The sequence below is a fragment of the Salvelinus namaycush genome, chromosome 6 (genome assembly GCF_016432855.1).
Source record: "Salvelinus namaycush isolate Seneca chromosome 6, SaNama_1.0, whole genome shotgun sequence".
NCBI lineage: Eukaryota > Metazoa > Chordata > Actinopteri > Salmoniformes > Salmonidae > Salvelinus > Salvelinus namaycush.
The window spans coordinates 7,016,887-7,030,765 of NC_052312.1; the positions used below are offsets into that span (position 1 = coordinate 7,016,887).

Here is a 13,879-nt window from a genome sequence, read left to right on the forward strand (position 1 = left end):
GTCTCCTGTCTCCCAGAAATACTTTCAATGTCTCCTGTCTCCCAGAAATACTTTCAATGACTCCTGTCTCCCAGAAATACTTTCAATGTCTCCTGTCTCCCAGAAATACTTTCAATGTCTCCTGTCTCCCAGAAATACTTTCAATGTCTCCTGTCTCCCAGAAATACTTTCAATGTCTCCTGTCTCCCAGAAATACTTTCAATGACTCCTGTCTCCCAGAAATACTTTCAATGTCTCCTGTCTCCCAGAAATACTTTCAATGTCTCCTGTCTCCCAGAAATACTTTCAATGACTCCTGTCTCCCAGAAATACTTTCAATGTCTCCTGTCTCCCAGAAATACTTTCAATGTCTCCTGTCTCCCAGAAATACTTTCAATGTCTCCTGTCTCCCAGAAATACTTTCAATGACTCCCGTCTCCCAAAAATGAGACTTTATTGTTCGAAGTGCATACCACTCCCTACCCTACACTCCTAGCACCTTTTTCCATTTAGAACTTTTTGGTTCCAGGTGGAACCCTTTTGAGTTCCATGTAGAACCTTTTCAACAGAGCATTCTACATGGAACCCACAAGAGTTCTACCTGGAACCAAAAAGGGTTATCCTATGGGGACAGCCAAAGAACCCTATTGGAACCGTTTTTTCCAAGTGTGTACCCTACCATACCCTACCCGGGACGACAGTGGGTGTGTCCAAAACCATGTCAAAACCATGTCACACTCAACCACGTGTATTACGGTATGTTTAGTATAATTACTCTGCAAGGGGCGTTGACTTATGGAGTGGAGCATACTTGGTGGAAAAGGCCTCTGACCCTTTGAACTCTTGAGTGTGGCGGAAAGGGGTGGTGAGTACATGAGGGTGCGTAATGGTTGAGGGAAGAAAGACAAGTGTTTCAGTAGATTAGGTCGCCTGTACTGTTGTCTGTAGGAAGTAGCTACCTACTGCTGGAATGACAAATACAATAACATAGACTCAAGAACCATACCGGGTTTAATATAAGAATAAGAATAAGAACATAATAAGCCATTGAGCAGAGGCTTTTCTCCAGCTAATTGTTCCATTTCCTGCTGAGAGAAGACCTAAGAACCCTCTCTCTCTCTATTGTATCATGTCTATGGGCTGACTGATTGACGGTGATTCTCTGTTGCTTTAAGGTCATTCAAAAGGGAGATCAAATCAAATCAAATGATATTTGTCACATGCACCGAATACAACTGGTGTAGACTTACGAGTCCTTCCCAACGAAAATAGGAACACAAGAGGAATAAAATACAATACACAAGAATGGAGCTAAACTCCATTCTTAAACTCCAAAGACCCTGTCTTTCAAAGATGATTCGTAAAAATCCAAATTACTTCACAGATCTTCATTGTAAAGGGTTTAAACACTGTTTCCCATGCTTGTTCAATTAACCATAAACAATGAATGAACATGCACCTGTGGAACGGTTGTTAAGACACTAACAGCTTATAAACGGTAGGCAATTAAGGTCACAGTTATGAAAACTTAGGACACTAAAGAGGCCTTTCTACGGACTCTGAAAAACACCAAAAGAAAGATACTTAATGCAGCTGGTGGCCACACCAGATACTGACTGTTGATTTTGACCCCCCCTCTTTGTTCAGGGACTCATTATTCAATTTCTGTTAGTCACATGTCTGTGGAACTTGTTCAGTTTATGTCTCAGTTGTTGAATCTTATGTTCATACAAATATTTGCACTTGTTAAGTTTGCTGAAAATAAACGCAGTTGATAGTGAGAGGACATTTCCTTTTTTTGCTGAGATTTATATACAGGGAGTACCAGTACCAGATCAATGTAGAGCTATATACAGGGAGTACCAGTACCAGATCAATGTGGAGCTATATACAGGGAGTACCAGTGCCAGATCAATGTGCAGATGTAAGAGGTATTTGAGGTAGATATGTACATGAAGGCAGGGTGTGTGTGTGTATGTATGTATGTGTGTTTGTGTTGTGTTGTGTCGGTATGCATGCGTGTGTGTATGTATGTGTGTGTGTGTGCATATGTAGTGTATGTGAATGTGTGTGTGAGTGTCAATGTACTGGGTGAGTGTGTATATGGTGTGTATATATAGTCTAGTGCTTGTGCGTAGAGTCAGTGCAGATAGTTTGGGTAGCATTCATTTACTATTTAGCAGTGACCTTGGTATGCACAACACAGAACACTGACAGGATGAAACACTTTGACATGTTCTTCAACCTCCAACTCGTTTAATCCTATACTTGTCCATATCAGGGCCTGTAATCACAAAGATGATCTAGAATCAGGTCCCCCCCCCTGTCCATATAATCTGATTCATTATGACCTAAAAGCCAAACTGATCCTAGATCAGCACTGCTACTCTGAGATGTTTTGTGAATATGTCTGAGTCCTCTACAACTATTAATACACACAGACACACACACCTGAATAACACACACACACACACCTGAGCACCACATCAATAAAAGACTCAGACGGGGTGTGTGCATACAATCCCATGGTTGGAGAGTCCTATTACGAGCACGCCTGCATCTGTACACCCGAATGAACCCTTCAGACAGATGAACAGCACCAGACCACAGGATGCTGCGTGACATATTGACATTCAATTAGCATGTCATTTAGATGTCCTTTGGGACTAATCTAATTCCCTATTCTGATCCTGCAGTGGAGAATTATAATGGGCACAGCAGCCAGCCCAGACCTCTGGTTAAGCCTATTCAGTCTTCCAGACGCCAAGTGACCCTATATACAAATAAAATAAAAATGTATTTGTCACACGCGCCGAATACAACAGGTGTAGACCTTACAGTGAAACGCTTACTTACAAGCTCTAAACCAACAATGCAGTTTTAAGAAAAATACCTAAAAATAGAATTAAAGACCAGCTATATACAGGGCTATATACAGGGGGTACACCAGTACAGAGTCATATACGCTGCTGCTATGAAATATATATATGCTGTGTGCAAAGTGTAGGCCGCTATGCGCGTGTGACCTTGTCGGCAGGCCCCTGTAAAACGCCCTGTGTATTTTACAGTATGTGTGTCTGGGTAGTCTTAAGATTGATCATACAGTACATGTAGGTCATTGACAGAATAAAATGCCAGCTGGCATTGATTTGGACGCCTAAAGGAGTGGGGTGGAGAGTATACGGTTGATAATTGGGTCCACGGACGATCATTTTGATATGAGAAACAGATCATAATTGCTAGCAGACTTCTAATAAGACAATGTAGGCAAGCTGGCCAGGGCCTAACTGCTGTCCATTACACAAGTCTACATCTAAATATCCAATGTTTTCTATTACATTCTCTCCATTCACAGACCCTGACACAGGACAGGAGAGAACCTGGAGTGTGTCTACAACATGGGGGATTAGGGTTCCTAATTTGTCCTGACCAGGGAAAAGCAGATCGCTATATCTTGTCCTACCCAACAGCCATATCTACTGTACTATCCCTATCCTAGCTATATCCTGTCCTACCCAACAGCCATATCTACTGTACTATCCCTATCCTAGCTATATCCTGTCCTACCCAACAGCCATATCTACTGTACTATCCCTATCCTAGCTATATCCTGTCCTACCCAACAACCATATCTACTGTACTATCCCTATCCTAGCTATATCCTGTCCTACCCAACAGCCATATCTACTGTACTATCCCTATCCTAGCTATATCCTGTCCTACCCAACAGCCATATCTACTGTACTATCCCTATCCTAGCTATATCCTGTCCTACCCAACAGCCATATCTACTGTACTATCCCTATCCTAGCTATATCCTGTCCTACCCAACAGCCATATCTACTGTACTATCCCTATCCTAGCTATATCCTGTCCTACCCAACAGCCATATCTACTGTACTATCCCTATCCTAGCTATATCCTGTCCTACCCAACAGCCATATCTACTGTACTATCCCTATCCTAGCTATATCATGTCCTACCCAACAGCCATATCTACTGTACTATCCCTATCCTAGCTATATCCTGTCCTACCCAACAGCCATATCTACTGTACTATCCCTATCCTAGCTATATCATGTCCTACCCAACAGCCATATCTACTGTACTATCCCTATCCTAGCTATATCCTGTCCTACCCAACAGCCATATCTACTGTACTATCCCTATCCTAGCTATATCCTGTCCTACCCAACAGCCATATCTACTGTACTATCCCTATCCTAGCTATATCCTGTCCTACCCAACAGCCAAATCTACTGTACTATCCCTATCCTAGCTATATCATGTCCTACCCAACAGCCAAATCTACTGTACTATCCCTATCCTAGCTATATCCTGTCCTACCCAACAGCCATATCTACTGTACTATCCCTATCCTAGCTATATCCTGTCCTACCCAACAGCCAAATCTACTGTACTATCCCTATCCTAGCTATATCCTGGCCCTACCCAACAACCATATCTACTGTACTATCCCTAGCTATATCCTGTCCTACCCAACAGCCACATCTACTGTACTATCCCTATCCTAGCTATATCCTGGCCCTACCCAACAACCATATCTACTGTACTATCCCTAGCTATATCCTGTCCTACCCAACATCCATATCTACTGTACTATCCCTATCCTAGCTATATCCTGTCCTACCCAACAGCCATATCTACTGTACTATCCCTATCCTAGCTATATCCTGTCCTACCCAACAGCCATATCTACTGTACTATCCCTATCCTAGCTATATCCTGTCCTACCCAACAGCCAAATCTACTGTACTATCCCTATCCTAGCTATATCCTGGCCCTACCCAACAGCCATATCTACTGTACTATCCCTATCCTAGCTATATCCTGTCCTACCCAACAGCCATATCTACTGTACTATCCCTATCCTAGCTATATCCTGTCCTACCCAACAGCCATATCTACTGTACTATCCCTATCCTAGCTATATCCTGGCCCTACCCAACAACCATATCTACTGTACTATCCCTAGCTATATCCTGTCCTACCCAACATCCATATCTACTGTACTATCCCTATCCTAGCTATATCCTGTCCTACCCAACAGCCATATCTACTGTACTATCCCTATCCTAGCTATATCCTGGCCCTACCCAACAGCCATATCTACTGTATTATCCCTAGCTATGACTACATTCCATTCCAATCTAACTCTGGTCCACATGGACCCGTATGGAACATACACTAGACCCCTAGACCATGGAGCTGCTCCTGGGCTACAGGGGTGGGCGTTGGTGGTATGTGTGTGCGTGGGGTGAGGTCACTATCCCATCCCTGAGTGACGAAAAAAAGCCCCCGAGCTACGAAGGTTCTGGTCCAAGAACGAGAGAACAGAGAGAGGCCAAGAGACAACACCCCGTTGAGAACATCTAAAACAGCTGCTACTGTCCCCCCCCCCCCCCCCCCCCCCCCAAGGCCCCCAGACTGTCAAATAGACCCCGGCACATGGCTATTAGTGTATATTTACTGTCCAACACCAACACTTCTATGAAGGAACCTATTTTGATAGGTTAATAATGACACTGATAGCTGATATCGCTAACAGTTGTTTCCCTTTATCTTGCAGCATATACTCTATGCATTTTTCCATCTGTGTGTATGAAGTTTCTATGCCTGTTAGCTTGTATAGTGAGATTGGGTGTGTCCACAGTTTTGCTGGCAGTAATCAATTCTCTCTTGTGTGAAAATGCTTTTGTGATGTTATCATCCTCCATGAGTGCAAAAACAGGCCAGGGGTAAACATCTGCTCAATGTTCTGCCAGAAAACGATCTCAGTGTATCTTTCATTTTGAACATACTGTGCTTGATTCACTAACTAACTAATTAATCTGGTGTCAGAAATTCAGACATAAGTGGACACTATGGAGGTCAAACATCAACAAAAACACTTCCATAGCATGTTGCTAATTAGCAACACTTGATAGCATTCCGAGCATAATCGTTAATTAGTTAGCGGAAAGCAGCATGATTAAATAGCATAGGGCTATATCTGAAGCTCTGTTTTATGTTAGCGCTGATGCTATTAGACGACGAGAGCCACTGAGGGGGTGACATTAAATGAATACCCCTGTGTTGCATAGCGCTAATTACAACTAGCTAGCGAAATGCTTATGGTTTCCCCTTCAGAACTGGCACCGTTAGCCGTCTGGCTAACACCCATACTCGCTCTAATTGGTGATAAGAAGAGGTTATACTTGATATGGTTGATTCTCTTCCAGATCATGAGGAAGGTTTGATGGTTTTATGATACAGCCAACCCTGTCGCTGTCGGCCTAAGACTGGAGCCTGAGGCAGGAAGTTGTTTCTGACTACTGACTGACACAGGGTCAGATATCTTTTTATCCATCTAATGGATTGGAGGTAGGGTCATCTACTGTATTCCTAGATCTGGACTTCGGAGTAACTTCTACCTTCAAGCTCTGTAGTCCAGTCAGTCCACATCTGGAAGTGTTTCGTCAAAATGGGCCCCCATCATCCCTTATGATACATGACGAATTCTGGCAGTATAAATCGGACAACTAGATGGAAATTGAATTTCTGGATTGCATTCCTGCTGTGGAATTCTGGGAAGGGCAAAATAAGACTTCCTGTTAAGGGGGGTGGGTGAGGTAGGTTCCGTCCCTGTCTACCCTATAGAGATCCTGGGGGTTTGGGTTAGGTGTTAGAGTGTGGAAAGACCCCCTCGGTGCCTCTCCCTGTCAGTGTTGAGTCTAAGGGGTATTAATAGCCTCGTATAAATGCCTGACATTTTGTTAAAACTAGCCTCACACTTCCTAATTAACCCACCTCCTCACACTTCCTAATTAACCCACCTCCTCACACTCCTCAGACCTGGGGGAACATGACATGTGTTTCCTATTGGAAACCACATTGGCAAATACATAAAACATGAATACATACTGTATTTCAGGCATAAACCAAAATAAAAAGTAGCGGAGTATTAAACACTGTATTCAAATCCCAAAGAAAAGTATGTCAAATCTGCTGGTGCAAGTGTCAGATTCGTTAGTGAGTGCATAATCATTACACTTAGCATAATGCCCCTTGGGACAGACTTAATGGTTCCCTATGAATCACAAAACCACTCAGAAAGAGATAAACACGTCAACATGGAGAGGATCATCTCTTCAGACAGTGTCACTCACATCCCACTGGGCAAAAACTGGTTGTTGAATCAACATTATTTCCAAGTCATTTTAACCAAAAAAAGTAAATATGATGACGTTGAATCAACGTGGGAAACTGATTGGATTTGAAAAAAGTCATCAACGTAAGGGAATTTAGTATTGTTTTCCACATTGAATTCACGTTAGTTGACAACTCAACCAAATGTTAATGCAAATGAGATGTTGAACTGACATCTGGTGCCCTGTTCTTTCCTCCCTCGTTCCTAGAGGAGAGGATGAATGCCCTGTTCCCTCCTCCCTCGTTCCTAGAGGAGAGGATGAATGCCCTGTTCCCTCCTCCCTCATTCCTAGAGGAGAGGATGAATGCCCTGTTCCCTCCTCCCTCGTTCCTAGAGGAGAGGATGAATGCCCTGTTCCCTCCTCCCTCGTTCCTAAAGGAGAGGATGAATGCCCTGTTCCCTCCTCCCTCGTTCCTAGAGAGGATGAATGCCCTGTTCCCTCCTCCCTCGTTCCTAGAGGAGAGGATGAATGCCGTGGTTCCCTCCTCCCTTGTTCCTAGAGGAGAGGATGAATGCCCTGTTCCCTCCTCCCTCGTTCCTAGATGAGAGGATGAATGCCCTGTTCTCTCCTCCCTCGTTCCTAGATGAGAGGATGAATGCCCTGTTCCCTCCTCCCTCGTTCCTAGAGGAGAGGATGAATGCCCTGTTCCCTCCTCCCTCATTCCTAGAGGAGAGGATGAATGCCCTGTTCCCTCCTCCCTCATTCCTAGATGAGAGGATGAATGCCCTGTTCCCTCCTCCCTCGTTCCTAGAGGAGAGGATGAAAGCCCTGTTCCCTCCTCCCTCGTTCCTAGAGGAGAGGATGAAAGCCCTGTTCCCTCCTCCCTCATTCCTAGATGAGAGGATGAATGCCCTGTTCCCTCCTCCCTCGTTCCTAGAGGAGAGGATGAATGCCCTGTTCACTACTCCCTCGTTCCTAGAGGAGAGGATGAATGCCCTGTTCCCTCCTCCCTCGTTCCTAGAGGAGAGGATGAATGCCCTGTTCCCTCCTCCCTCGTTCCTAGATGAGAGGATGAATGCCCTGTTCTCTCCTCCCTCGTTCCTAGAGGAGAGGATGAATGCCCTGTTCCCCACTCCCTCATTCCTAGAGGAGAGGATGAATGCCCTGTTCCCTCCTCCCTCATTCCTAGAGGAGAGGATGAATGCCCTGTTCCCTCCTCCCTCATTCCTAGAGGAGATGATGAATGCCCTGTTCCCTCCTCCCTTGTTCCTAGAGAGGATGAATGCCCTGTTCCCTCCTCCCTCGTTCCTAGAGGAGAGGATGAATGCCGTGGTTCCCTCCTCCCTTGTTCCTAGAGGAGAGGATGAATGCCCTGTTCCCTCCTCCCTCGTTCCTAGAGGAGAGGATGAATGCCCTGTTCTCTCCTCCCTCGTTCCTAGATGAGAGGATGAATGCCCTGTTCCCTCCTCCCTCGTTCCTAGAGGAGAGGATGAATGCCCTGTTCCCTCCTCCCTCATTCCTAGAGGAGAGGATGAATGCTCTGTTCCCTCCTCCCTCATTCCTAGATGAGAGGATGAATGCCCTGTTCCCTCCTCCCTCGTTCCTAGAGGAGAGGATGAAAGCCCTGTTCCCTCCTCCCTCGTTCCTAGAGGAGAGGATGAAAGCCCTGTTCCCTCCTCCCTCATTCCTAGATGAGAGGATGAATGCCCTGTTCCCTCCTCCCTCGTTCCTAGAGGAGAGGATGAATGCCCTGTTCCCTCCTCCCTCGTTCCTAGAGGAGAGGATGAATGCCCTGTTCCCTCCTCCCTCGTTCCTAGAGGAGAGGATGAATGCCCTGTTCCCTCCTCCCTCGTTCCTAGATGAGAGGATGAATGCCCTGTTCTCTCCTCCCTCGTTCCTAGATGAGAGGATGAATGCCCTGTTCCCTCCTCCCTCGTTCCTAGAGGAGAGGATGAATGCCCTGTTCCCTCCTCCCTCATTCCTAGAGGAGAGGATGAATGCCCTGTTCCCTCCTCCCTCATTCCTAGATGAGAGGATGAATGCCCTGTTCCCTCCTCCCTCGTTCCTAGAGGAGAGGATGAATGCCCTGTTCCCTCCTCCCTCATTCCTAGAGGAGAGGATGAATGCCCTGTTCCCTCCTCCCTCATTCCTAGATGAGAGGATGAATGCCCTGTTCCCTCCTCCCTCGTTCCTAGAGGAGAGGATGAAAGCCCTGTTCCCTCCTCCCTCGTTCCTAGAGGAGAGGATGAAAGCCCTGTTCCCTCCTCCCTCATTCCTAGATGAGAGGATGAATGCCCTGTTCCCTCCTCCCTCATTCCTAGAGGAGAGGATGAATGCCCTGTTCACTACTCCCTCGTTCCTAGAGGAGAGGATGAATGCCCTGTTCCCTCCTCCCTCGTTCCTAGAGGAGAGGATGAATGCCCTGTTCCCTCCTCCCTCGTTCCTAGATGAGAGGATGAATGCCCTGTTCTCTCCTCCCTCGTTCCTAGAGGAGAGGATGAATGCCCTGTTCCCCACTCCCTCATTCCTAGAGGAGAGGATGAATGCCCTGTTCCCTCCTCCCTCATTCCTAGAGGAGAGGATGAATGCCCTGTTCCCTCCTCCCTCATTCCTAGAGGAGATGATGAATGCCCTGTTCCCTCCTCCCTCGTTCCTAGAGAGGATGAATGCCCTGTTCCCTCCTCCCTCGTTCCTAGAGGAGAGGATGAATGCCGTGGTTCCCTCCTCCCTTGTTCCTAGAGGAGAGGATGAATGCCCTGTTCCCTCCTCCCTCGTTCCTAGATGAGAGGATGAATGCCCTGTTCTCTCCTCCCTCGTTCCTAGATGAGAGGATGAATGCCCTGTTCCCTCCTCCCTCGTTCCTAGAGGAGAGGATGAATGCCCTGTTCCCTCCTCCCTCATTCCTAGAGGAGAGGATGAATGCCCTGTTCCCTCCTCCCTCATTCCTAGATGAGAGGATGAATGCCCTGTTCCCTCCTCCCTCGTTCCTAGAGGAGAGGATGAAAGCCCTGTTCCCTCCTCCCTCGTTCCTAGAGGAGAGGATGAAAGCCCTGTTCCCTCCTCCCTCATTCCTAGATGAGAGGATGAATGCCCTGTTCCCTCCTCCCTCGTTCCTAGAGGAGAGGATGAATGCCCTGTTCTCTACTCCCTCGTTCCTAGAGGAGAGGATGAATGCCCTGTTCCCTCCTCCCTCGTTCCTAGAGGAGAGGATGAATGCCCTGTTCCCTCCTCCCTCGTTCCTAGATGAGAGGATGAATGCCCTGTTCTCTCCTCCCTCGTTCCTAGAGGAGAGGATGAATGCCCTGTTCCCCACTCCCTCATTCCTAGAGGAGAGGATGAATGCCCTGTTCCTTCCTCCCTCGTTCCTAGAGGAGAGGATGAATGCCCTGTTCCCTCCTCCCTCGTTCCTAGAGGAGAGGATGAATGCCCGGGCGGTGTCCGGTGGCGTTACACACTGATGTAAGAATAAACGCGATAAAATGCAGGAAGCGTCCAACATTTTCCCGACCCTTCTCGTTTCCTAGCAACACTGCCTGTGTTCATAACAACATACAAGCCCCTAGTGAAAGACCGTGGCCTTACAGAGTGCAATGGAGGTGACAGATAGAGGAGGAGAACAGCAGGAGGGAGGGGATGGGCTGAATATGAGATAACAGCAACCGGCTCTTCAGCCACTCACTCACTCACTCACACACACACACACACACACACACACACACACACACACACACACACACACACACACACACACACACACACACACACACACACACACACACACACACACACACACACACACACACACACCAAAGAGACAAAACAGGAAGCCCAGACCCTGCTGGTCTATGATTGCTTTGACCTGCCCTATCTGCCCTGTTTCCTATGGTAGTGCTCTGGTGAAGGAGATATGGTAGCAAGATGACCTGACCTGTACAGCATGTTACACCTGCATTAACCTGTGTGTGTGTGTGTGTGTGTGTGTGTGTGTGTGTGTGTGTGTGTGTGTGTGTGTGTGTGTGTGTGTGTGTGTGTGTGTGTGTGTGTGTGTGTGTGTGTGTGTGTGTGTGTGTGTGTGTGTGTGTGTGTGTGTGTGTGTGTGTGTGTTAGAGGTCGACCGATTAATACTGAATGAACACTTATTTTAACTTAATATAATACATCAATAAAATCTTTTTAGCCTCAAATAAATAATGAAACATGTTCAATTTGGTTTAAATAATGCAAAAACAAAGTGTTGGAGAAGAAAGTAAAAGTGCAATATGTGCCGTGTAAGAAAGCTAACGTTTAAGTTCCTTGCTCAGAACATGAGAACATATGAAAGCTGGTGGTTCCTTTTAACATGAGTCTTCAATATTCCCAGGTAAGAAGTTTTAGGTTGTAGTTATTATAGAAATTATAGGACTATTTCTCTCTATACCATTTGTATTTCATATACTTTTGACTATTGCATGTTCTTATAGGCACTTTAGTATTGCCAGTGTAACAGTATAGTTTCCGTCCCTCTCCTCGCTCCTACCTGGGCTCGAACCAGGAACACATCGACAACAGCCACCCTCGAAGCAGCGTTACCCATGCAGAGCAAGGGGAACAACTACTCCAAGTCTCAGAGCGAGTGATGTTTGAAACGCTATTAGCACGCACCCCGCTAACTAGCTAGCCATTTCACATCGGTTACACCAGCCTAATCTCGGGAGTTAATAGGCTTGAAGTCATAATGCTGGCAAACGCACGAAAGTGCTGTTTGAATGAATGCTTACGAGCCTGCTGGTGCCTACCATCGCTCAGTCAGACTGCTCTATCAAATATAAAATCATAGACTTAATTATAACATAATAACACACAGAAATACGAGCCTTGGGTCATTAATATGGTCGAATCCGGAAACTATCATCTCGAAAACAAAACGTTTATTCTTTCAGTGAAATACGGAACCGTTCCGAATTTTATCTAACGGGTGGCATCCATGAGTCTAAATATTCCTGTTACATTGCACTACCTTCAATGTTATGTCATAATTACGTAAAATTAAGGCAAATTAGTTCGCAACGAGCCAGACGGCCCAAACTGTTGCATATACCCTGACTCTGCTTGCAATGAACGCAAGAGAAGTGACACAATTTCACCTGGTTAATATTGCCTGCTAACCTGGATTTCTTTTAGCTAAATATGCAGGTTTAAAAATATATACTTCTGTGTAATGATTTTAAGAAAGACATTGATGTTTATGGTTAGGTACAGTCGTGCAACGATTGTGCTTTTTTCGCAAATGCGTTTTTGTTAAATCATCCCCCGTTTCGCGAAGTTGGCTGCCTTTGTTAGGAAGAAATAGTCTTCACACAGTTCGCAACGAGCCAGGCGGCCCAAACTGCTGCATATACCCTGACTCTGTTGCAAGAGAAGTGACACATTTTCCCTAGTTAAAATAAATGAATGTTAGCAGGCAATATTATCTAAATATGCAGGTTTAAAAAATATATACTTGTGTATTGATTTTAAGAAAGGCATTGATGTTTATGGTTAGGTACATGTTGGAGCAACGACAGTCCTTTTTCGCGAATGCACACCGCATCGATTATATGCAACGCAGGACACGCTAGATACACTAGTAATATCATCAACCATGTGTAGTTAACTAGTGATTATGATTGATTGATTGTTTTATATAAGATAAGTTTAATGCTAGCTAGCAACTTACCTTGGCTTCTTACTGCATTCGCGTAACAGGCAGGCTCATCATGGAGTGCAATGTAAAGCAGGTGGTTAGAGCGTTGGTCTAGTTAACCGTAAGGTTGCAAGATTGAATCCCCCGAGCTGACAAGGTAAAAATCTGTCGCTCTGCCCCTGAACAGGCAGTTAACCCACTGTTCCTAGGCCGTCATTGAAAATAACAATTTGTTCTTAACTGACTTGCCTAGTTAAATAAAGGTGTAAAAAAAAACACAGATTTCCGATTGTTATGAAAACTTGAAATCGGCCCTAATTAATCGGCCATTCCGATTAATCGGTCGACCTCTAGTGTGTGTGTGTGTGTGTGTGTGTGTGTGTGTGTGTGTGTCCATTGCCATAGAGGAAATCCAGTAGCTAGTGGAACTGCTCATAGTAACTATTCAGCAGCCTTTGTGTCCCTGTATCTGGTGAGATGTATTGACTAGACAATAAGAGGTCAGGGGTCAAGGTTGAACTTACCTTTGCAGACGAAGCACTTGATGTGGAAGTGTTTATTCTGCACGCGCAGCACCTCTCCCTTGCAGGCCTTGCCACAGTTCTGACAGGGGACAGAGCTGCTGCTGCCGCCCTGCTTCCCCTGCTCCAGAGGGCTGCTGACAGCCTGCTGGTGAAATACTGAAATACACACAGAGACACAGAGAGGTTAGATGGCTATGTTCTGTGCATAGAAATGCACACACACACATGCATTTGGAGAGTCACGTGTAGAAACACACACGCGCTCAGTCATAAACTAAAAACACTCATGACTCATAAAAAAACAAATGCACATCTGCATACTCATACATATGCACCCGTACGCACACGCACACACTCGCACACGCACACACACACTGATTACAAAAGCATGTTGGAATCTTCAAACAGCTCGAAGGCCTGCACATGGTATGCACTGTTCTAAATATGCCCAGTATGTATAGTGGGAAAGATATGACCAGATAATCAGTACATCAAGTGTCAGAGAGAGAGAGAGAGAGAGAGAGAGAGAGAGCAAGAGAGAGAGAGAGAGAGAGAGAGAGAGA

General features: G+C 45.7%; 1 protein-coding gene across 1 annotated transcript in view; it reads right to left on the reverse strand.

Annotated features, from left to right (window-relative positions):
* LOC120049471 (actin-binding LIM protein 2-like) overlaps window positions 1-13,468 on the reverse strand; it is an 82,891-nt gene extending 69,423 nt beyond the window's left edge. The window contains exon 1 of the mRNA XM_038995736.1: window positions 13,317-13,468. The gene's annotated coding sequence lies outside the window, so the exon portion shown is untranslated. The remainder of the gene's footprint in view (window positions 1-13,316) is intronic.
* Between the last annotated feature and the right edge of the window lie 411 nt (window positions 13,469-13,879).